At 43.9% G+C, this 26,726-nt stretch overlaps 1 long non-coding RNA gene across 1 annotated transcript in view; it reads right to left on the bottom strand.

Moving 5' to 3' along the window:
• LOC138294215 (uncharacterized) overlaps positions 1-23,498 on the bottom strand; it is a 70,583-nt gene extending 47,085 nt beyond the window's left edge. Inside the window, exon 1 of the long non-coding RNA XR_011203276.1 lies at positions 23,264-23,498. This is a non-coding gene — a long non-coding RNA (uncharacterized lncRNA). The remainder of the gene's footprint in view (positions 1-23,263) is intronic.
• Positions 23,499-26,726: the final 3,228 nt, after the last annotated feature.

The following is a 26,726-nucleotide window of genomic DNA, read 5'->3' as shown; positions in this document are numbered from 1 at the left end:
TTATTCATGACTTTGGTGGTACCGGAAGGTGGCACCTAAGGCTTTCCTACCTCACTTTAAAGCATCAGCCATGTGTATAGTAAACAGATTCACCAAACTGAAACAGTTTTCCCTCATAATTTTGCATTCCTCTTTGACAGCAACAAACAGGCGTTTTGGTCCCGATATATATGTGTACGTCGATATTTCCAAAGTCAATAATATGACAATAGGGGAACTACAGTGTGGTGAAAATAGAGGGCTCTATTGTGGGTGTGATCTTGTCTGACACTTTTTTGGGGTATCTTCACACAAAAGAGCAACATCGCATTGGTGTTTACACTTGTAGAAGAAGGGTAAGTGGCAGGATATCAGTGGACAGAGGCATGCGTTTGTTTACTTGATTCGCACTGTGTGCTCTGTTCTAATTTTCTAGCATTAATCCTGTTAAATTCTACTTTAGTTTTTTATACTCCTTCCCCCCTGAAGGATCTACCAAAACTCAAAACTCTTTTTGAAATTTCTATATCCTCTGCACCACTGAAGATGCCATTTAGCTGCACAGGACACACTTACTATTCATACAACGCAGCTCAACAAGCAAGGTTGATGTGTTGCATTGTGTTAAAGGGAGAGAGTGGGACAGTGCCATATATATAAAGATTTTGCACTGCTGCTCTCTTCGTAAGCGCTGGTTCTCTTTAATGCTGCCTAGCGCCAGGCACAGACCTTTGCACCATAGTGCAAAGGTGTCTGCATAAGAGTAGAATAGGTTTTGGAGCAGTAGGGTGCCTTGCTTAGACTTGCTTTTGAACTTTCCCACTTTGTGTGTGTACTGTACACACATGCAAAGATCGAGCATGTTGAAGAAAAAACATTGTTTCTCCTATGTTGCCCTTGCCTGAAGGAAACATAAATTTTGTGTAAAGCTCTATCTACCCTTTATAGGAAATGGAGGAAAAACAATGAGGATCACCTAAAAGTGGCCCATCAGACTGCACTTAGGAACTAGCATATAGAAATTAAAAAGTCCCTAGTATCCTATTACAAACCCAAAATAATCCAGGCATTGAACGCCCCAAGGGAACTCTTTAGAAATTGGAAACACTCTCCCCACCCCCACAATAGCACACTACAAAAAATTGGCAGCATTCTTTCAACACAAATTAGCTGATATCTATCTGTCATTGCGAAAGAACGAAGTTTTAAATGCTCTCACATCAGAGTAATGTACGCCCAACACTTCCCACATCAGCATGCCTTCCTTCCCTCCCATCAGAGAGGAAGAACTCTCTGCATTACTCAACAAGGTCAAATCCGGGTCCCCGCTTGAGCCCATACCCCCACACATACTGTCAGAAGGAGCTCCAACTTCTCAGTTATATTGGAACTCCTTAACCTGTCTCTAGTCACTGCTATAGTGCCATTAAAGTGGAAACTTGTGGTGGTCGAACCCTTGCTAAGAAAAAAAGAATCTCGACCTGACATGTCCAGGGAATTATAGGCCAATTTCCCTGCCCCCAGTCATAGGCAGGGTGCTAGAGAAACATGTCAACCAAACATTGTCTACATTTCGTGAAGAAAATCACCACCTGCACACCTCCCAAATGGGATTCCATACACAACACAGTACAGAAACCGCCCTTTCCACAGCAACAGAGGAATAAAAAATGCTGCTGGACCAGGGAGGAACAGCTGATATTATGCTCCTGGACCTAGGTGCAGCATTCAACATGGTTGACCAAGAGACTCTTACGCAAAGAATGGGTGAACCCTGAATAAAGAACATTGCTCTTAATTGGCACACCTCTTTATTCAAGGACAGATCATTCTAAATTTGTGAGAACTCATGCTACTCTGCAATCCACCCATCTTCTCCTCCTCTATAAAAAGCCTCAGGATGTGGCTTGACAAGTCTCTTTCCACAGACGCACAGGCTAAAAAACTTGCATCAACTTACTGTGGCTCTGCAAGAACACTGTAAAATCCTTGACATTATCCTGAGTGTGTCTAGATGAATCGTAGTCCAACCCCTTGTTCTTTCCTGGTTGGACTACAGGAACTCTTTATACTTAGGCTCCCCTAAATATGTCATCAGAAGACTCCTGGTTGTCCAAAATGTGGCAGCAAGGACACTTTACAAGATCCCAAAATTCGTCCCAGGAACACTGCCCTGGCATCTCTGCACTAGCTCTCCATTGAGGAAAAGATACAATTTAAAACACTCTGGCCCTCATTACGAGTCTGGCCATCGCATGACCGCCAGGCTCGCTGTGGTGGTCGCACCGGCAACAGGCTGGCGGTGGGACCGCCACATTATGAGTGTGGCAGGGCGGCCATGGTCGGACCACCGACACCACCAGGGTGCCGCAAGCCTGGCAGTCCCATTGGTTTTCATCCTCCAGGGCAGCGCTGCACTGGGGATTAGGAGTCCCCATCCGCCAGACTTTCCATGGCAGTTTACACTTGGCATGTGCATTGCAGGGGTCCCCATGCACAGCCCCGTCACGCATTCCACTGCCCGAATTACTGGCAGTGGAATGGGCGACGGGTGCTGCTGCACCCGCCGCACCGCCACTTTGGGGCCGGCTCCATTAGGAGCCGGCGTCAATGTTAAGGCACTGTTCACTGCAGGGCCTGTTCAGGCTGCACAGGTGGTCTGAAGGCGAGAAGAGTTTGGCAGGCGACCTCTGCCGCCCGCCAAACTCTTAATGAGGGCCTCTGTCTAGTACATAGAGGGCTTAATGCCAAAGGACTCCGTAGGATCAGGGCACTTTTGACCTCCTAATCCTTGGGCACTAAGATCCTCTAGGGGTGGACTCTTCAAGGTGCCTAGAATTCATAAGGCCAGATGGGGTGGTAGATCCTTTTCATATCCCATTCCCATACTTTGGAACACTCTCCCCATAGAATTTAAGATACCTAAACAACGAGTCACAGTTCAGGAAAATGCTAACAGCATTAGTATACCCACATTAAAAGTCCCTACTATGTTCCTCCCGAAGCAACGCTATGTCTTAGCCAGCGCTGGAAAGCCAACGCTTTAGAAATCCACATAGCATAGCATAGTAGATAGAGCATTGTCTCAAATCCGTAGGTGGTTTAATGGGAATGCCTATGTGAAGAGGGAGCCCACTGCACATAGCCACATTAGAAACGGTAGCCCACTTCTGTAGTGCTAGCACAGTATGTGCACCGTGTATACGATCTTAGAATGGACTGTGAACTGTGCCCAGCTATTTGGCCCTCATTCCACTGTTAGAAGGTTGATTGTTTAGATTTTTAGATGGAAAGCTGGTGGAGCTTGGTTTTGCTCTGCAGGTATAAGGGAGTTGAACCTTCAATTTGAAGGTTAGGCAACGTGAGACAATTTTGTTGAAGTATAATTGACCTGTGTGTTTGTATGTGAAAAAAGAGGTGAATGGGCACATTTGAGTTATTTCATAGTCCTTTGGTTTGGTAGAAGATGATCTGAGGGACGTACAATGTTTTGCCATTGTCACATTTACTGGTGTCTCTACCACCAGGATGTGGTATTTTGTTGTGATGAGGGGCAGGATTTTTTTAGAAGCTTTATCTGGAGAAATGGTGTTGGTGACTGCTTGTGTCAATTGAGAATGGGGTTTGTGGCTAAATAATGACAAGGTATAAAAATCCCTCAGTTTAGCTTATTTTCTCTTTTTTTATTCCAATAAGCATTTCTGTATGACATCTCCAGTAGAGCTCCTCCGCTCTCCAGCTCTCTTTGCCTCTGCCTCGCATTCCATATGATCTCATAGCTACCTCACCACATTCTGATTCCCTACTACCATTGAACATGTGATATCTTCACACCTCTTCCCCCTTATGTTATTAAAATAAAAAACTAATAATTCTTCCCTACATTTTAACAATAATTGAAAACAGGACATACAAGTGCTTTTAACAATAGTTAAGAAGAGAACATGAATATTGGCAGATACATTGTATTTATATTGAATAACATTTTCACAGTAAGTTCCTATAACATACTTACCATTGATTAACCTTGCATACATTCCCCATACTCCACGTCATTCCATTCTCTAAAATTACTGCATTACGTCTAACTTGCTTTACTTTGTGTGGAATAGAGTATTTACTATCCCCTTTTTTAATAATACCTCCTTTCGTTATAACAACCCAATCACCACATTGTACATAGCATTTTTTACACCCTGCCTTTTGTTGTAATATTGAACAGTCTTCCCTTGCATCTCATTAACTTTCGCCTTAATTAGTCTTTGATTAACTTCTACCCTTTCTTTTACTCTGAACCACATAGGACACTCCTTTACCCCCTGGTTCTCTTCCTTTCAGAGACACAAATGGCGATACTCCTGTTACAGAATGAGAAGTTGTTCTATGTGCCCACATCATTCTCCTCAACTCTTTCATCCATGGAAGGTGATTAGCCAGTGATAGCTGGATGTTTTCCATCACAACTAGATTTATTCTTTCTACTAGACCATTTGCTTGTGCTTGAACAGAGCAACCCTTTCATGAGTTATTCCCATCCTAGCTAGATAATTGGTCATTTCCCTAGATACATATTGCACCCCATTCTCTGACACAACTGTTTTGGGTACCCCGTCCTCTATGAAAGCCTCCTCCTAAAACTCATTCACTTTTGCCTTGTCCACCTTGTTCCACTGCTTTTATCATGAACCATTTGGTATGCTAGTCTACCAACACCATTATATATCTACTCTTCCAGCCTAGCCTAGAAACAGGACCTATAAAATCTATAGCTAATTTTTCACAAGGTTTTTCAGGATAATCTATTGTTGCCAACAGAGGTTGTCTCAATACTTTAGTTTTGTCACTATTTGCACATGCTACACAATTTCTTGCTCTCTCCCCTACTGCCTGATCCATGCCAGGCCACCAGAATGATAGTCTCACTTTCCTCTTCATCACTACATGACATAAGTGTCCTTCATGTGTGATATCAATAATGTGCGTACAAACCCCCTCTGGAGGAACTAGCTGGTTTCTCCTCATTAATCTTCCATCTTGTATACATAATTGGTCTCTAGCCTTGAATAATCAGATATATCACTGATCACTGCATCTTCATTAATTTTTCCATCCACACACAACCCTTTCTTCAATCTTCCTTATGACTAGGTCATTTTCTTTTGCAACATCCTATTCTTTTAAATTTACTGCTACATCTCACTAAACAATTCCTCCTTCTCCTGCAGCTACACTTCCTCAACTTCTTCTACTTCAACCGGCATCCTTAGTAGATAATCTGCTACTACATTTTTCCTACCCCTCAGAAATTCTACTTTAAAGTTATAGTCCATTATGGTTAACAGCCATCTAGAAATGTGCGGTGTAACTCTTCCTTCAAGATCCCTTCCTCCTTTAAAGATGTACATCAAGGGTTTATGATCTGTTCTTAATTTGAAAGGTATACCCCACACATAACATCTGAAATGGTTAATTCCCCAGCAGCATGCCAAGGTCTCCATTTCTATTACAGAATACAATCTTTCACAAATTTTGAGCAATATTCTGCAAGAACAGGGAACAATTTTAATTAATCCTTGTTGCAAGGCTCAGGTGCATTTTCTATTGCCACAAATATGTTACTTCTTGCTTTTTAATCTGACATTTTTCTTTATTGATGGTCAATCCATGTGTTTCCAATCTTCTCATTACTTCTTCAAACAAAAGATCATGCTCACTTCCACTTTTCCCTACAATAAGTATATCATCCTGAAAACACAACACGTGAGTCATATCTCCAAAAGTATTCGTCAATATCTTTTGAAAACCCCAGAGGCTGAAGCAAGCCCAAAAGGCATTCTTTTGTAATGGAAAGCCCTTAACGGTGTAACAACAGATGTATGATTTCTAGATTGTTCATACAGATTTACCTGATGATACGCAGACAACATATCAAGAACACTAAATACAACTCACTTCCCTTCCATTGTTAACATTTCAGAAATATTAGGAAGTGGTTGCCTATCAACCCATATGTTCTTATTTAGATCTTGAAGATCTATACACAGACAGATTTTTCCTTCTTCTTTTGGTGCTATTACCATTGGTGCAACAAGCCACTCAGAACCTGAATTGTTTTCTATAACCCACATGTATATCTGTATGTTTTCACCCTAGGAGTGGAAGGGAAGGTTGTGGGTTTTTCTGAGGTCCATGAGGGATGTTGTGTAATTATTAAAGTGAGGTATAGAAAGGATGCCCTGGTCAACTTTGTGACCTCTCAGGGTGGGAGAATTCAACCATTGCAATGGAGTGGTCACTGATGTGTGAAACAGACTGGAGATGGTGGAGGAAGATGAGACAGAGTGGTTGAGAAGGATCAACATGCTTAAGGAGCCTTGGTTATTTGAATCTCATGAGTCAACCCAGATATACACTGGTACGGTGAAAAATAAATAAATATCCTATTCATCTGCCTTAGAGTGGGTCTTTCCTTGCCCTCAAGGATGAATCCCATTCTACGATTCGTAAGTGTCTAGGATGTCATAACTTTCAACATGAGCTTGTAATTGTGTAATGAGGCATGTCCAGCAATGAGATCTTCCATCGCTTTAATATTTATCTCCTGACCTACCCTGTGAGGCATTCATAGGAATGCTTTTATGGTACAAAATCCTTGTGCATTGTTTAATAGTTTTCCTTGAGTGTAGGAAGCTGATATGTATATAGTATATCAAAATGAGATATAGGTGGTCTTCTGACCGCCACGGTTAATGTGGCCGTATTATTGCCAACCTGCCACATCTCCACTCATACCTCCATGGCGGTATGAGCCTCCGGGCTGGAGATGTTCATCTCTGATCCGGCGGTCTACAGAGGACCGGCGGCGGCATTAGGAGGCGGCCTACCGCTGTGGTTTCCGCAGCGGTAGCACTGCCACGAAAACCATGGCGGTAGGGCTACCAGTGCAGAAAATTCCTTCCCTGTCACCTGTAGATGGTTCCCCCACCCCCAGCAAGCACCTGAATCCCCACACCCTCTGTAGTCACAGCGCCCCCCTACTCACATAGTGCCCTCCCACCCCCACTTGCATGACACCCCACCCACCCTTCACGCATACATGCACACAGACACCCACACGCACCACACATACACCCGTTCACCTACACTTCCAGACGCTCATGCACTCACACTCATGCATACATGCATTCACTCACACATACTCACACGCATTCAGGCACGCATACACACAAACACCCAAACATGCATACTCACACACATACACACAAACATCGAAACACGTACTCACTTCAACATTCATACACTCATTCACTCACACACATACACCACAACACACACACACACATTCATACACATATGCGCAGACACCACACACATACACAAAACACCCTTCCGCCCCCCCTCCCCTGTCGGACTTACCTTGTCCAGTGAGGAGGTCGTCCGGCAGGGAATGAGAAGGGGTGCTGCCACCACTGGTCTTAATGGTCTTAATATGGTTGGTGGTGTCCTACTGGCAGGGCGGTGCAGGTGGTAGCAATGCCAAATTGCCACCGCCCTCCAGAATGGCAACTGCTGGATATCCGCCCACAGTGTGGCGGAAATCCGGCAGTACCCATTATATGGCGAGCGGAAGACCGCCAGCACTGGTGCCCGTCTCTGAGCCAGACCGCCAAAGTCATAATGAGGGGCATATGTGCATAGAGTCCAGGGGTTCTCCAGAGCCTTAAGAGAGGCTAAAGTAGATAATACTAATGCTCTCTTTTGTGGTAGTGTGGTTGAGCAGTTAGGCTTATCAGAGGGTAGTGCAATGCATTTGTTGTATACACACAGACAACAGAAGAAGCACACACTCAATGACTTAACTCCAGACCAATGGTTTTTATATGGCAAAAATATCTTTTAATAATTTATTTCTAGAACCACAAGATTCAGGTTGCAGGTAAGTACTTCAATAGATTCACATTACACACATGTATCAACAGTACTATGTTTGAAATTGATAAGTTATACAGTTTTTGAAATATTGACAATAATCTGTTTTAAAAATGGACACTGAGATTTTCAGAAACAGTTCATGGGGGGAAGAAATATTAGTTAGATTTACAAGTAATTACTTGACTTGCAGGTCTAGACACCGGGGGTTAGGAAGTCCACCTCTGGGGGTGCAAGCTAACCCCAAACACCCAACACCAGCAACACAGGGCCGGCCGGGTGCAGAGATCAAAAGTGAAGGAAATTTAACATGGGCTCCTATGGAGACGGGGGCACTTGGAATCAGATCTGCAGGCAGGTAAGTACCGGTGCAGGGTACAAACACAATGTAGGGTCTCCAATGATTCTCTAAAAGGGGACCCTCGAGGTCACTCAGAGGCTGCAGGCGAGGTCCAAAAGGTCGTCTCAGTCAAACCACAGGCTGGACAGGGAGGAGGGCCCCCTGTTGAACATTGCTGCACCAGAGTACGGGTTCCCCAAGGCGGGTGCAGTGGTCTCTTAGGCATTGGTTATCTTCGTCCGGAGGTTTTGCGGTCAGGGGGTCCTCGGGATTTCCCCTGCAGGCATCCTCATGGAGGGGTTGAGAGGTCAACCCAGGCTGGGCACTTGCTCGCAATTGCCTGGGGATCCTCTCCTCTCTAGCTGTTTGGGTCACCTGGACACAGGCTGTGGGCGTCGGCTGCAGAGTGGTCAGGACTCAGGCTTTCGGAGTGGTGCTGGAGTTCTTGGTTGTTGTTGCTTCTTGGACAGGGTCCCTGTCCACAGGAGTTCTTGGTCCTTTCAATTGCAGGGCAGTCCTCTGGAGCTTGGCAGAGGTTCGCTGGTCCTGCTGGATGCGTCGCTGTTCTTTTGTAGGTTCTTTGAAGCAAGAGACAGGCTGGTAGAGCTGTGGCCAAGTCCATTGTCGCCTTCCTTCTGCTGGGGTTTCAGCTTAGCAGTCCTTTTTTGTGTCAGGTCGCCAGGAATCTGGCTACTTGGTTCAGGGAAGCCCTTAAATACTAGGTTTAGGGATGTTTTAGGGGTTAGAGGGCAGTAGCCATTGGCTACTGTCCCTAAGGGTGGCTACACCCTTTCTGTGTCCTCTCCCTTTGGGGAGGGGTGCACAAACCTAACCCTATTGGTCCCTGTCCTCCAAACCAAGATGGAGGATTCTGCAGGGAGGGGGTCACTTCAGCTCTGGACACCTTAGGGGTGGTCCCAGCTGAAGTGGTCACTCCTCCTTGTTTTTCTTAACTTTCCCGCCAAACTGGGCACCAAAAGAGGGGCTTTGTCCGGGGGTGGGCATCTTGACTAGCTGGAGTGCCCTGGGGAACTGTAACATGAGGCATGAGCCTTTGAGGCTCACCGCCAGGTGTTACAGTTCCTGCAGGGGGAGGGTGTGAAGCACCTCCACCCAGAGCAGGCTTTGTTTCTGACCTCAGAGAGCAAAACCGCCCTCACCCCATGGGATCAAAAACTTGTCTGCTAGTGGCAGGCTGGCACAGACCAATCAGTCCTACACTAGAGTATTGGGTAAAATACAGGGGGAATCTCTAAGATGCCCTCTGTGTGCTTTTTAGAATAAATCCAACACTGGCATCAGTATGGGTTGATACCAAACTTCATAGTATTCAGTGAAGCCATTATGGAACTGTGGAGTTCATAATGACAAACTCCCAGTGTCACGTACTGCGCTGGACTTCTCACCTCTGGATTTCGGATTGGGGAATACACCAAGTCTTCTACAGGTCCTGGATGTTCCCAGATAAGGGCGACCCCTTCTAGTAGCCACGGTGCTGCTTGACAGGCTACGCCAAAGCAGACCGTATCCTCCAGAAGGAGTCCCAGAGGGAAAAAAAACCAACACTGGGGAAAAAACCTCTAATAGGAACTCCTGAAGGAAAACAAGGAAAAAAACAGGACTTGACAACAAGAAACAAAAATAGGCAATATCCAGGGTACAAGGCAGGAAAAAAGGAACAGGCAAAAATATCCCAAGGCAAAAGCAGGAACAAAAGAACAGGCAAAAATCTCCCAAGGCAAAAGCAGGAACAAAGAACAGGAGCGAACAGCACAACCAGAAGGAAGTGTTTGCAACGCAAGGAGGAACAAGACTGACTGACTTATATACTGAGAAAAGGGAAGTGACATCACAGGAAAGGGAAGTAACACCATCTTGGATTGGGAAAAGCCCATAGACCAGTATAGGAAAAAGGAAGTAGTATAAAAGAAAGCAGAGCATGCTGGGACAAAAACACAAAGAAGACAAGATGGACACAACATGGATAGAGACAGGCAAAAGGCCCAACAAAAAACCCACCACCAACAATAAAAGAAGAAAAAAGGCTACAAGTAAGTGTAGCGCGACCGGGAGCGAAATATATGCTTCCCAGAAAGCATAGTCAAAAAACGCGGAGAACGGCGCTCCGAATATCGGTAGCGTGTTCCACCCGCAAGGACAGAAAGAGACGCCGCGTCAGAGCGCAGCGTTACAGTAGGTCCCCTCCCCGAGGCTCCAGGTTTGTCAGGATGATTGTCAAAAAACAGGCGAACCAAACGGGGAGCATGGACGGAGGAAGCATCTTCCCACGAACAGTCACTGAGGGGGTATCCTTTCCAGTGGACCAAAAACTGTAGTATGCGGCGAAAAATTCTGGAATCACAGATCTCCCGGACTTCATACTCAGGCTGTCCGTTGATAGAAAGAGGAGGTGGATGTTGGAACTGGCGATGGTAAGGATCAGGAACAAAGGGTTTTAACTGGGACACATGGAAAACAGGATGAACCCTCCAGGTATGAGGTAAGCGGAGGAGCACAACTACAGGATTCAAGATGTGCGAAATTCGAAAGGGTCCATAAAAACATGGTTTGAACTTATTGGTGGAAAACCGGGATGGTAGAAATCTGGAAGAAAGCCATACCTTGTGGCCCACTTGATACAAAGGTGCGGCTTGCCGATAACGATCCGCCTTTCGCTTCATAGCTTGTTTCGAAGCTAGGAGAGTAATGTGGAGTAGGCCCTGGATTTGACGGATCTGTTGTGAAAAAGAAGTGACTGCAGGCACAGAAGAGGATGTTCGAGAAACAGTAGTGAAAGTCCTCGGATGAAATCCATAAGTACAATAAAACGGTGTGGACTTGGTCGCACTATGTATTGTGTTGTTATAGGAGAACTCGGCAAGAGCAAGATATTCCGACCAATTGCTTTGTGTGGCATTACAGTAACATCTCAGATACTGCTGAAGTTCTTGATTCACTCGTTCAGATTGCCCATTCGTTTGTGGATGGAAACCCGAGGATAAAGAAATCTCAATGTTAAAGAAGGCACAAAAGGCTCTCCAGAAACGTGATACATATTGAGGCCCTCTGTCTGAAATGACCTCTAGAGGAAGACCATGGAGGTAAAAAATATCTCGTAGAAAAATGCGACTCATTTCTGGGGTCTTTGGTAGTTTCTTCAAGGCTGAAAAATGGGCCATCTTGGTGAATGAATCTACGGTTACCATGATTACTTGGTTACCAGAGGAAGTAGGTAGAGAGCATATGAAATCCGTGGATAGAGTACACCAAGGAGCGGAAGGAACCGGTAAAGGTCTTAATAAACCTGCCACCTTAGTTCGGGGTGTCTTAGTCTGGGCACAGACTGGGCACGCTGACACATAGGATTCAGTGTCTGTCTTTAGCGAAGGCCACCAAAAAGATCGCTGAAGCAGTTCCTGGGTCTTCCTGATACCTCGATGACCGGCTATAGGAGAATCATGGCACATTTGCAGGGCTTCTGTCTGCACTTTCTTGGTAGGTAGGAAGAGAGCATGTTCATGATAGAAGTAGTTGTCCTTCTTCTGCAAAAAAGGAGTCACTTTATCCCATTCTGAAGCAGACAGGAACTGGTACTCGGATTGAACGCGTTCTTGAAAAGATTGAGTAGCTCCGATGATCCTGCTAGACTCAATAAGATGTGGAGATGAGTTCTGGGCTATGTCAGGATATCTGTGGGATAAGGCATCTGCCACTAAATTCTGGGAACCAGGTATGTATGTGATCACAAAATTGTACTGGCTAAAGAAGAAAGCCCATCGAGCCTGACGACTGTTGCGACACTGAAAGCTCCGAAGACACTGGAGATTACGGTGATCAGTCCTAGCTTCAAAAGGCTCTCTGGAACCCATCAGGAAATGCCTCCATTCCTTACAAGCTACTTTGAGAGTGAGTAGTTCTCGTTCCAGTACAGAATAATTTCGTTCAGCCTCTGATAGAATATGTGACAGATAAAAGATAGGATGTTCCAATCCATCATTGTCTTGCTTCTGCAGCAGAACTGCTCCATTAGCTCTGTCTGAGGCATCAGTCACAACGATAAATTTCTTGGTATTGTCAGGATGACGCAACACCGGTGCTTGGGTAAAGGCTGTCTTTAATTCTTGAAACGCATGTTCAGCCTCCTTGGTCCAAATGAAACCCTTCTTCAGGTTCTCTTTCTTAATTGTTTGTGTTATGAAACTTTGTAGGTGGGCAAAGTTTTGAATAAACTGACGATAAAAGTTTGATAAACCAAGAAAACATTGCGTTTCTTTAATGGACGTTGGAGAAGGCCAATCTAATATGGCACTGACCTTGTCAGGATCCATGGATATTCCATGTTGATTAATACAAAACCCGAGATACCTTACTTCAGATTTATGGAACTCACACTTCTCAGGTTTACAAAACAATTGGTTTTTCTTGAGTCTTTCCAGAACTTGCAGGACATGATCTACATGGTGCTCAGGATCACGGGAATATATCAAGATATCATCCAAATAAATGACTACAAATTGGTTGAGTACATCAGAGAACACTGAATCCATAAATTGCTGAAAAACAGAAGGGGCGTTGGTCAGTCCAAAGGGCATAACACGATACTCATAGTGCCCAAAAGGGGTACGGAAAGCAGTCTTCCATTCATCTCCTTCCTTGATCCGAAGGAGATGATAGGCACCCGTAAGTCTAATTTAGTAAATATCTTGGCTCCTTGAATGGCATCCAGTATATCTCTGATTAAAGGCAGTGGATATCGATCCTTAATCGTTATTCTGTTGGGTTCACGAAAGTCCACACAAGGACGCAGATCCTTAGTCTTCTTTGGGACGAAGAAGAGAGGAGCCCCAGCAGGGGACGTGGAAGGAGCAATCAAACCGTTGTGTAAGTTGTCGTCTAAATATTCCCTTAACACCTTCTTTTCTTGGTCTGTCAGAGAATACATTCGACAGAAGGGAACAACTTCATCAGGAATTAAAGGAATAGCACAGTCATAACTGCGATGAGGTGGCAAAATAGGATTACTAGGTTTCTGAAAAATCCTGATATATTCCTGATAACAATCTGGAACCCCCTGGATAATATTGATAGAGTTAGTGTTATCCTTAGTTGACTGACAGGACCTTTTTGGAGTCCAAAAAGAAGTAGTAGAATAACAATTCTGTTGACAAAAGGAAGACGTTAGGGATATAGTTTGTGTTTCCCAATTGATATAGGGGTTGTGTCAAGCTAGCCAGGGAATTCCCAAAATCATGATGTGATTAGGTGAGGCTATGAGATCAAAGGCAACGTGTTCCTGATGCCCCCCAAATGTCAAACAAAGAGTAGGAGTTGAGGCCACCACAGGTCCTGAGGTTAACGGAGAGCCATCCACTGTGTGAACCTGCTCAGGGGTTTCTTTAGGAATGCGGGGAATTCCTTTACTAGTAGCCCAGGTCTCATCCAGATAGAGTCCACTGGGTCCACAATCAAGGAGAGACAGAAGATGTTCTTCTTGATCTTCTGAACTTTGCAACTTGACCGAGAGGATAAACAGGGTGGACATGCTTTCTTTGGAGGAACATATTGATGGTACTTCAGCTCCTCCCGTCTCCTTCCTCCTTACAGGGGACGGGAGCTGGCGTTTCCCGCAGGCCTTGAGGGACGTACCGGACAATTACGGATCAGGTGGCCAGCCTTACCACAGTATAGGCAAAGTCCCCTTCGTCGTCGTTCCTCCCTTTCTGACTCCGTCAATGGCCCACGAACCAGATCTATCTGCATGGGCTCTTCATGGTGAGGTGGAAAGGCTTCAGATGGACTATCTTCCGTTCGCCGACTGCTAGCACGGAAGGTACCGGGCTGGTATGGAGCTCTAGTTCTACGTCTTTCTATCTTGCGCTCTCGAAGTCTATACTCGATGTTCATAGATTGATCCATTAATTATTTCAAAGAACAAGCTAGGGAAGAGTGTACAAGCTCATCTTTAATTTCTTCACGCAGGCCTCGGCGGAAAAGGGTTACGAAGGTGTGTTCTACCCAGGAGGTTTCAGCTGCCAGCTGTTTGAAGCGGGTTATATACTGCAGTACATCCTGATTACCTTGCTGAATGTCACATAAGGCTTCTTCAGCTGCTGCTTCTACCCCAGGTCTCTCAAACATTTGTTTGAAAACAGTCAGGAAAGCGGAATAGTTAGCCAGGACTGGGTCATCTGCAGAAACCAGAGGAGTCGCCCAAGCAAGCGCTGGACCAGACAAGGCGCTGATCAGATAGCCCACCTTAGTCTTATCCGAAGAAAACTGGAGTGGACGAAAGGCAAAGAAAACCATCAGGGCGTCCAAAAAGTCCTTCATCTTTAAAGGATCTCCGGAATATCGAGGAATAGTAGCAGATACGGGTGGTATGTCCATTGATCGGGAAGACAAGACCTGTCGTAGCGCAGTGTTCTCTGCCCTTAACTGTTGTAACTCTTGGGCTTGTTGTTGGACAGTCTGTAACATAGCTTGAGCATTTTCCGACACCTTTCCCTGTGGATCTTCCATGGCGCTCTCGCAACGCGGAATCTTTTGGCGTTGTAATCTGTCACGTACTGCGCTGGACTTCTCACCTCTGGATTTCGGATTGGCGAATACACCAAGTCTTCTACAGGTCCTGGATGTTCCCAGATAAGGGCGACCCCTTCTAGTAGCCACGGTGCTGCTTGACAGGCTACGCCAAAGCAGACCGTATCCTACAGAAGGAGTCCCAGAGGGAAAAAACCCCAACACTGGGGAAAAAACCTCTAACAGGAACTCCTGAAGGAAAACAAGGAAAAAACAGGACTTGACAACAGGAAACAAAAATAGGCAATATCCAGGGTACAAGGCAGGAAAAAAGGAACAGGCAAAAATATCCCAAGGCAAAAGCAGGAACAAAAGAACAGGCAAAAATCTCCCAAGGCAAAAGCAGGAACAAAGAATAGGCAAAAATCTCTCAAGGCAAAAAAGCAGGAACAAAGAACAGGAGCGAACAGCACAACCAGAAGGAAGTGTTTGCAACGCAAGGAGGAACAAGACTGACTGACTTATATACTGAGAAAAGGGAAGTGACATCACAGGAAAGGGAAGTAACACCATCTTGGATTGGGAAAAGCCCATAGACCAGTATAGGAAAAAGGAAGTAGTATAAAAGAAAGCAGAGCATGCTGGGACAAAAACACGAAGAAGACAAGATGGACACAACATGGATAGAGACAGGCAAAAGACCCAACAAAAAACCCACCACCAACAATAAAAGAAGAAAAAAGGCTACAAGTAAGTGTAGCGCGACCGGGAGCGAAATATATGCTTCCCAGAAAGCATAGTCAAAAAACGCGGAGAACGGCGCTCCGAATATCGGTAGCGTGTTCCACCCGCGAGGACAGAAAGAGACGCCACGTCGGAGCGCGGCGTTACACCCAGACCATATACTTAATATGGCCACACTGTACTTACAAGTCTAAGAATGGATTTAGACACTGTAGGGGCATATTGCTCATGCAGCTATGCCCTCACCTGTGGTATTAAAAAGAAGCACACTTCTTCTTTCCTCCTTATTCTTGCTTTATTCCACACAGAAGAAATAGACATCCAACCCTGGCAGATGACAGCAGCAACTGCCCTCTGCCTTACAGACTAATCCACAATTCTACATTCTAAATCCTGTTGCCAGGCACCCCCCAACCTTCTATCATCTAAATACAACACATCTCCCCCTTATACTTTGAGGAAAGAGAAAAAAACAAAACATAAGCATACAAAATCTCCTATAGGGATTGGTATGAACTATATACAATCAAAACAAAATGTCTACACAAATAACTGTGTACACAAACATCCCTTAATAATTCTTATAACAACCCTATTCAGTGTAATAATCCTTCAAATACCACAGCCTTTTAGTCGTTTTTTTTTCCAAACACAACCTTCTAGACAATATTTTATTTACAGATTCTGACTGTTCCTGGTGCATCCTTACCCACACTCTTACCTCTTGATCACTACATTTTACCACACTACACATATTCCATCTCTTGCCATCGTCCAAAACCACACTACATCTTCTCACTCCCACTACACGTTTAGGATCTGACCATTTGGACAAACCCTTCTTCACATCATGCACCAATTTGGTACGCACCCAATCACCAACCACCATCTTGCACACTCTGACCTTATCCTTCAATCTTCCCTTGCATTTTTCCCACTCTACGCCGTAAATTCTGTCCATCCACACATTTCCTACCTGCTCTTCCCATCCATCCTGGTACAATCTTAGTACATGGTTTCCTGCCTTTAAATAACAAAAATGGTGTTTCCAACGTCAAAGAATAGGGTGTTGTGCGATAATTCCATAACAAATTCTTTAATTCTGTCTTCCAATCTAAACTATTTTGAAGTGACAATTGAATATTTTCCCCCAATACTCTGTTAAATCTTTCCACCAATCCATTCTCTCTAGGATGTGCTACCACAGTTTTAACATGTTTAACTCCACAACCAATTAAATACTCCTCAAATTCATTTGAAGTGAATTGAGGTCCATTATCCGTCACCAATTCTGCAGTATACCCTTCTCTCCTCCAAACCTCCTCACAAAATGCTATAAACATGGATGACCTAATATCTTTCACCACACTGATCTCCGGCCACTTGGAATGATAATCCACCATGACAATCACAAAATCCCTTCCATTACCAACCAAATCAAATGGCCCGCAAACATCCATTCCTACTCTCTGCCAAGGGTCTGACGGAAAAGGAACAGGAATAACTGGTGTCTTCTCACTCACTTTTGTCACTCCGTGCACAACATACACAATTCCTTACAAACCTCTTGACATCCTTATCCATGCTTGGCCACCAGAAGTCCTCTCTTGCTTTTCTTTTCATGCCAGACATTCCTCCATGCCCATCATGCAACAGTCACCAAAACATCCTGTCTCAATTTGAATGGTACAACCAATTTGTCCCCTCTTCTCAACATACCATCTTGAACTGACAACTCTGACCAAACATTTTTAAAGTTTATTACCAAACTAGCAGTTTCTCCTCCTACCTCTGACCACCTTTTACACAAGTTATTCATTACACTTTGCAGCTCATTATCATCTTGATTCGCCATTTTTCACACACTCTTACTTATGGCCTTCTCATTTTTGTCTTGTAAACTCGCTACCAACCATTCCTCGTCCTCCTATTCAGACCTCACTTCAACCGGTAATCTTGACAAACAGTCAGCATTTACATTAGCAACACCAGGCACATACTTCACATTAAACGTGTACTCTTGTAATCTATACAACCATTTTGCAATTCTCGATGATGCACAGCCTGCACCTCTTGTGGTGAATAAATCTACTAACAGTTTATGATCCGTACCCAGCTCATAATTTCCCCACACATAATTTCTAAAATATTTTTTTCCCCACCAACAAGCTAGGGCCTCCTTCTCAATCACCGAATACGATATCTCCGCACCCTTAAATGTTCGTGATTCAAATGCTATTACGTGTTTTTGAATTTGCATTAATACTGTTCCTAATCCATACATACTAGCATCTGTTGACACTATAGTATGGTCTTGTACCACAAATGGTTTCAACTCAACCGCATCAACAATACTTTTTTTGAGTTCAAGAAAAACTTGCTGACATTCACTCGACTAAATATACTGTTGATTTTTCTTAAATAAAGAGCGCAATGGTTGTGCTAAATTCACAAATTATTTTACAAATTTGGCATAATATTCTGCCAAACCAAGGAAAGACCGTAATTGATCCTTATTCTCAGGCCTGGGTGCTTGTTCAATTGCCTCCATTAAATTTCTCTTAGGTTTTATTCCTTCCCAAGATATTGTATGACCCAAATATTCTACACTTTGATGCGCAGATTTGCATTTATTCACTTCAACCGTTAGTCCTGCCTTCTCCAATATCTGACACACCTTCCTCAAATTATTATCATGCTCCATCACATTTTCACCCCACACTAGTACATCATCTTGGAAACATCTCACATGCTCCAACCGACCTAATATACTCTGGGTAGCTCTCTGAAACACTGCTGATGCCGAAGTTAGACCAAATGGCATCCGGATGAATTTAAACGCACCTTCTGGTGTAATGAAAGATGTTAAGTGTCTAGACTCCGGATGCAGTAAAATCTGGTGGTATGCGCTTGACAAATCTAAGGTTGAATATATCCTGCCATCTTTAACTCCAGCTAACAACTCGTTTATATTGGGAATAGGGTGCCTGTCCACCCATATGTTGTCGTTCAAATCCCCTACGTCCACACACATTCTAATTTTTCCATTTGGTTTACGAGCTAGAACAACTGGGCTTAACCATTCTGAAGCCTCAATTTTTTCTATCACTCCTAACTCCAATAGTTGTGTAAGTTCCTCTTTCAAGGCATTCCTCAAAACTACTGGCACACTTCTCACTTTATGCACTTTTGGTAGCGCCCCCTCCTTCAACACAACCTTGTGCTGGAATTTCTTCAAACATCATAGTTTATTATTGAACAAGTTAGGAAACTCAACTTTCCACTTCTCCGCTTCATCTTGCTCAACAGCCAAAACTTGTTCCTCATTGTTTGGATCCAGTACTATCCCTAATGTTTTTGTTCCTTCCAACCTAACAAACATCGACCCCTTTCCACAACATACACCCAAAACTCCTCCTTCCTTTGTTTAAAAACTACCTTCCCCCAGAAACAACCCATAATGAGTATTTTGTTACCACCATATCCCACCAATTCAACATCAGAGCTAGATAAATCACATTGTCCTAATCTAATCCATGTCACTTTATCAATAAGAGTATAAGGGGAACACGAATCTGCCCACACTAATTTCACACTTCGGAGGAGTGTATTGATCTTTTCCAAGTTCACACACTTCACTTTCTTGCTCCTGTACCCGTACAGAACTGTCATTTATCATGAGTACCTCTATATGATTCCCAACATCTTCATTCTCTTCGGAGATATTCTCCTCTTGAATTTTTCCACACACACAATTCACACTCTTTTTCTTATATGAACCAATTTTTTGATTGCACACTTTAGAAAAATGACCCACTTTATTGCATAAAAAACATTTGGCTTCTTTTGCAGGACAACTGGTAGAAAAAGCCAAATGTTTCACACTTCCACATATAAAACATTTCTTTTTTTCCATCCGCTTTACTGCTAGTCTTGAGTTTCACACTATTAACTGATTGTTCCAATACATCCTCCACGTTATTATTACTCAATTCTTTAACATACCTCGAAGTATCATCCATACGCTTTGCTATTGCTATAACCTCATCTAAAGATGGGTCCTTCAAACTCAACAATTTTTCCTGGATACGTAGACTTTTAGTACGATTGATCAATTGGTCCTTAATTATTTCCTCATGCAAGTCTCCAAACCTGCATGTAATTGCTAGAATTTGTAGTGCACTGACAAACTGATCAATCGACTCATGCGATGGTTGTGCCCTGGAGAAAAATATATGACGCTCAACTACAGTACTTAGATTATGCCCAAAACGATTTCCCAAAGACAGCATTGCATTTGTATATATATCATCTTCATCTCCTTCTTCATCCGAACCTGCATTCTCATTCACTACTATATTTACATATGGTAATGTTTTCAAGACTTTCCTCCCTTCAACCCCCAAATTATGCTTCAATAATGCTAACTTCCTTTTAGCTGTAAAAATAGCTCCACCCAACGCTTCTAAATACGTTTCAAAAGCCTCTTGCCAGTCCTCCCATGACATACATAGTTCCCCTGGAACAGGTAAAAATATGTCTGGAGGTGCTATAGCTTGCATAGTCAAATCTACAACCACCGTTCTTAATATAGTACACTTATTACTCCAAACTACCCCACCTCTACCAAAATAACAATTTAAAACAATAATAGTAGTCACCGTTGTCCATACGCTTCCACGTTGAAGGAAAAAAATATTCAAAATGTCAATGTCCAAAGAGAGAAGGAAAAAACTTTTTTTTTAAATACATATGTCCACCACAGTTCGATTTAAACAGGAAAAGAAAAGAAGAAAAAAAAAATTCCTTCTTCTTTCTTTTGCTGTGTTGAAACCAAATTACCATCCTCACAACTCCGACGAATCGCCAATAGAATTTCCTCAAACTTAAGCGCTGAACATTACAAATGCGCTGACTCCGGCTAGGTACTCTGGAACTGTTGCGTTGCCGTGGTGACGACGTACAACAAGGTTACGTGTATGCTTCACCACTTCCTTGTTGTCACAGCACTGACGAGTGACGCATGCAGTGCATGCCCATGGAAACAGCAACGCAGTTCGTGCTGGCTCACGCTGCTGATTTAACGCCGCTCGCACGATTGTGTGCCGTGCGCATCCATGGAAACAGAAACACAGCACGTGCTGGCTCATGCTGCTGGTTTAACACCGCTCGCACAGGACCGCGCTGTTGGAATACTATCGCAGTTGAAAATTCAACAAATGCTGCAAATCCCGGTAAGATATCGGTGCGAGCTGCCGTCTTCAGTAATCCTGTTATATGCAAGGAAAAACAAAAAAAAAACAAAGACAGCCGCAATAATATTCAAACAAAAAAAAAAAAACTGCAGCAATTGTATTCCTCACTTAAGCTCCTCAATCCATAATGTGTACGTCACTCGACTTGATACATACGAATGACCATCACCATAAGTCGCCAAATGTTCAGTCTTCCAACGACGCAGTAAACCTTAAGATTGAAATGCCATTGTCAGCGTCCTTACAACTGTCCTTGCTGCTGTAACTCAGGTTCCTCTTCTGTATACTGCCTCAACAGCTTGTGGCCTTCATTTGTATTCTGCCTGGGTACCCACAGGATTGTATCCCATCCTCGTCGCCAATAAAAAGAAGCACACTTCTTCTTTCTTCCTTATTCTTGCTTTATTCCACACAGAGGAAATAGACATCCAACCCTGGCAGATGACAGCAGCAACTGCCCTCTGCCTTACAGACTGATCCACAATTCTACATTCTAAATCCTGTTGCCAGGCTCCCCCCAACCTTCTATCATCTAAATACAACAGGTATAGTGCTCCCTGCCTTAGGGCTGTAAGGCCTGCTAGAGGGGTGACTTACCTATGCCACAGGCAGTGTTAGGTGGGCATGACACCCTGAGAGGGATGCCATGTCGAACTTGCCTTTTTCTCCCCACCAACACACACAATCTACAATGGCAGTGTGTACGTGTTTGGTCAGGGGTCCCTTAGGGTGGCATAACACATGCTGCAGCCCTTAGGGACCCTCCCTGGTCACAGGGCCCTTGGTACCACTGGTACCTCTTACAAGGGACTTATCTGTGTGCCAATTGTGGAAACAATGGTACATTTTTAGGGAACAACACTGGTGCTGAGGCCTGGTTAGCAGGATCCCAGCACACTCTCAGTCAAGGTTGCATCGGTATCAGGCAAAACGTGGGGGGGTGGGTAACTGCAACAAGGTCCAGTTTCCTACATCAAGCCATACAATCTAAAGTGATTATCAAATATACCACACTTAATACAGTCTAAAGTAGATTCTGCGAGCAGCATGGCAATGGGGAGTCTATAATTCTTTACAGTTTATGCAAAGCAAACCCGGGAGACTGAAGACTGTCAAAAAGAGGTATATTTTGTAGTTTGCTGTGAGGAAATGAGCACATGGAGAATGGCACAGTACTTTGAGTTTTTCCCTGATGCTCTTTTTGTGTCTTCAAATCACTCACTGTGGCATTGAACATCTGGAATATTTTAGAGGTGCAGCCTTATAATTATGAGTCACATCTATCATGCTTCGGGGAGAGAAAGGGTAAGTGACAGAGAATCTCATTGGATTTGACCTATATGTTTGAGTATTTAATTGGGCCCCACCTGCATGCTCTGTTGTTTCATTCAGCAATGGGGGTCTAAAGATCCATCCTCATTTCTCACCAGCTGGTGCTCCTCCTCTGTATATCCTGTGTCCAACAGCTTTACTAAAATGGCTTCATGACCATCCTGTCACCTTCCTGCTCTCACCACATTGACGTCTCCATCATCCTTTTCTAGCCCTGTCCGGCTTGCTTATCCTTACACCACAGTTCTCACCTGCCAGAACCTATGTTTTATGTTCTTTCCCACCATCCAACTTTATAGCCAGACTTATTGACTTTGCCAGTGCATGTTAAAGGAACAACGTCCCTTATCAAACTTAAAACGCGATTAATTATACAGGGAACAATTATACCCATATGAACAGTCCTCTCAACACAAATATACTTTATTGCCAATTAAAATTGCACAAGAGAATAAAAGTTGGGAAGGAAACATGTTCAGTTAGAATAAACTCAGGCAAATTTGTGACAATCATAAGCACATTGAATATGTCACAATTCAACAGGGACACAACATAGCCCTTATGTATAATGAAAAATTCACATAGGGTTAAGGTCAACAACTTTTTGATCCTTTTTATAATAGTAGGATCATCATCAGGAAGGGAAATTTACATGTGCTTAGACAAAATTGCGCTAGAGATAAAATGAAATACATGGGAGAAGGGAAAAGAAAACAAAAGACGGGAGGAAGAAAAACCAAAAATAAACTTATACAAAAAAGGGAACATAATTCTAAAAAATGCTGTGAAAATAATCACCAAATTATACCTGGGCTGGGGCAGGGAAATTGCCTGCCAAGGCTGAAAATGAGCAATGAAACGTTCACTAAATGCCACTGTAATGGAAGAAGATAGTGTAAGTCTGAATGCAAAAAAGTAAAGAGTTAAACCAAGGACTGACCAGGCCAAGTTGCGCACTTACCATGTTAAGGGGAAAGCGAGCAATAAGATAGCATGATGGATAGACAACTGTGAGTGTAACACGGGGGCACACGGTGGCTGCCTAAGGAGAGCAGTCGGGAGCTAGCTCGCTCGCTCCGGACGACTTGTAACATGAGCAGGAATACGGAGAGCACGCACAGCGCAGGGTCTGCTGTTTCTGAAGCAGAAGTTTAATGCCGCTTACCTTGTTGGGAGGTATGGACCCAGCTCGGGTGCTGCAGTAACGAGTGGAAACAGCGTCTCGTGATCGGGAGTGTGGGTGGAGGCTGCTTGGAGTGTGCATCGTGGAAGACGCTACTCCATTTGTTGCAGCCTCCGCAGTGTGAGCGCTGTTTGTGTTCCGGGGGGTTCTCTCCCTCGAGAGGGGAAAGACCTTGGGGGCCGGGGGCCGGAGCGAGCTGTCGGTACGGTCTGCTACTCACACATGACTCCGACCAGGCAGAAGGTTCGGGCAACTCCCAGGGCCCTCCTGTCCACCTCAGTTCAACTGCCACGAGGTCTACCTAAAGGTAAGGGGGGCCCCCCAGAGCCATCCACCGGAGCTACATTTGAATCTGGGAGAGGGGGGAGTCTCATTTGCAGCAAGCAGGAGGTAGAGAGGGTGGGGGGAGGCCTTCTAACTCTAAGAAGTGCCCTGAAACCTTGCAACTTGATACTAGACTGAAAAAGAGACACATAAATAAACATGACCTTGCCCGCAGCTTAAATAAAGAAACTCTTTAGCACATCCATTAGTGCGGTGCAGGGCTGCTTCTCCACTTCTGTCTTTCTTAAAAAGATTTCCCAGTGGGGATAAGGAAATGCAAGTCTCACAAGAAGTAGAGAACCCCCCCCCCCCTTTTCCTCCTCGCTCTCTGAGAGCCTAACACCAGTAGGGCTGTGCAGTAATAAAGTTATGGCTCAAGACTCCGGGAGGCAACTGGAGGTAGCCCACGCTCCCTCTCCCAGTTCTTCAGAATTTGAATCTCCAGTGGTTTCTACGCTGCCTCAAAATCTAGATGTTCAGTCCCTTTTAACCTCATGATCTGAGAAACATTTGAGGTATCTCAGCATAATCAAGGGAAAATCAGGGAAGCTTGTGATGCATTGGAGAGCAAATTGAATGTATTAACGGAGAGACTGGGTAGGCTGGAGGTGATGGTTGAGGAACAAGACAGACAACTGCTCGCAAATAGTCAGGATATCTCCCAACTAAAATCTGGGGAAAAGGTCCTCCAGGAGAAGCTGGAATCGTTGGAAAATAACCTGAGGAGCACTAATATTAGATTGCTGAATGTCCTCAAAGGGGAGGAAGGCGATGACATCAAGAGCTATGTAATCTCTTTGATTAGAGAGTTTTTCCCCACCTTGGCTCATTTAAAGTTGGAAGAAGACAGTCAAAGAATTAATCGTGACCCCTTTAAGAGAAAACCCGAGAGGAAAGCCCCAAGGAAAATTATTTTCAATTTTGGAACATATTCTATTAAGGAGAAAATCCTTTCAGAAGCTCTTAAAGCGGGTAGTCTGTCTAAAGGGGATTGGTCTTTTCGTATGCAATTTGATGTTTCTAAGGCGACATTGGATAGACAGTGGGCACTGGGGAGCTTAATGCAGGAGCTCAGATCTCTTGGAGCCACGGTTCAGATGAGGTTTCCAGCCGCCTTGAGGATCATGTGGAATCATAACATGCATAACATTAGGGATCCTGCTGAAGCTCGTGCTCTTATTGCGCAGATTAAGACATCACATTAGATCTTTTTTTTTCTTTTTTTGAGTCGTCCGGACGAGAGCTCAAATGGGGCAATTACATATGCCCCTTAAAGTTAGGGTGGAGGGCTCCTGTGGGGGGGGTGTAATGCGGGATTTTTAATAGTTTTGTGGAGTTTTTTTACACTAGGTTTGGAAGCATGTTGGGAAACAAAATGAAAAAAATAAGTGTCCTCGGATACTCTATAAATGGCTCGTTATAGGTTTGGTGGTGTGCCTTGGTTTTTCCTCTTGGAGTAATGATTAGATATAAGATTGGTTCGTTGAAACCTCTCTCATGGAATGTTAATGGTCATAGGGTTAAAGGGAGAAGGAGGAAGATTTGTGAATTTTTAAAAAGGATAGATGAAGAGGTGTTTTGTTTTTTGCAGGAGACCCACTTATTGCAAATAGAATAGAAAGATTTCTTTAAGCAAATGAGGTGGGTGGGTTACAGCGCAGGCACTAATCAATCATGTGCTGTGAAGGATGTGGCAATCCTTGTTAAGAAATCTTTAAAGGTTGTCGTATCTCATGTAATAGCGGACCACAAAGGTAGATGGTTGATTGTGGAAGTGGGCCTGTATGGGGTTTGGCTTACAATAGTTGGATATTACGGTCCTAATGTGGACGATCCAGCCTCTTCAGGATCTATATAGTAATTTATTAACGGCAAAATACCCTATTGTGATAGGAGGGGATATCAACGTCTTATTGAATCCTATGTTAGATAAATCTACCGCCAGACCAACAGTGAATTCTCCTAGAACTCGATCTTGGGTAAAACAAATAATGGTAGACTTTGGCCTGGTGGATATCCGGCGTTGGAAAGGGGGTGAGGGCTCAGTATTCACGTTTTCTTTTGGTACACAACAGCTTGTGCGGAATGGTTGTCTATGTGGGCCATGCTCCGGCTCATCTTTCCGATCATTCAGCGGTTAAGTTACATGTTTCTCTCAAAGTTCAGTCCTCTATCCCTAGGTGGTCAGTGAATTGGGCTCTTTTCTTAGATGAGTTGATTGCTGAAGGTCTGAAGTATGACACAAAATATTTTTTTTTAATGAACTATGGATCTTCCACTCTACAGATGGTGTGGGATGCATATAAAGCTTTTATTAGAGGAAGGCTTATTAATCTGGCCGCTCATAAGCACAGGGAAGAGAGAGAGCAGTTGAAGAGCATAGAATTTCAAATAGCTTCCCTTCATGAAGAATTTTTTAACATACACCAGCAGGAGGATAATCAGTTAGCTGTCTTGGAAGCCTGACTAGTAAAGGCCAAAACAGATTTGGGTCTATTTTTGGAAAGGAAAAACAGAAGAAGATGGGATAGTAGCTGGTATGCTCACTATGAATATGGGGAAGGATGTAACAAACTTTTAGCATGGAAAACCAAAACGGATCATTCCAGGAACCACATTTCTGCAATTAAATCAGAGGTTACTGGATCCTTCGGCACAGGGGAAATTGAGAGAGGAGGATTTTAGAGCTTTTTTTAAGAAACTTTATACAAATGACAAGAAGATTTCAGAAGAGAAGGTTAGAGGTTTTTTGGAAGGGATTCATCTTTCCCACATGGAGGAGAGTGAGCGACAGCGGGTGGAGAGAAATATAGAACAGGGGGAGGTGGATGAGGCAATACAAAACCTAAAGAAGGGGAAGGCCCCCGGCCCGGACGGTTTGCCGAATGAGCTCTACAGTCTGCTAAGGAGTGAACTAGCGCCAATCTTGTTGGAGCTTTTTAACCTCCTTTATTTTCGAGGGCGCCGATATGCCAAAATCCTGGGATGAAGCTGTAATTAGCCTTCTTTTAAAACCTGGAAAGGATCCAGCACAATGCAAGCCGTATCGGCCCATCTCTTTATTGAACTCAGACTACAAACTTTACACATATGTCATGTCTAAAAGGCTTGAGAAATCGAT

Source organism: Pleurodeles waltl, chromosome 4_2, assembly GCF_031143425.1.
Source record: "Pleurodeles waltl isolate 20211129_DDA chromosome 4_2, aPleWal1.hap1.20221129, whole genome shotgun sequence".
NCBI lineage: Eukaryota > Metazoa > Chordata > Amphibia > Caudata > Salamandridae > Pleurodeles > Pleurodeles waltl.
This window is presented reverse-complemented; position numbering and strand designations above follow the sequence as displayed.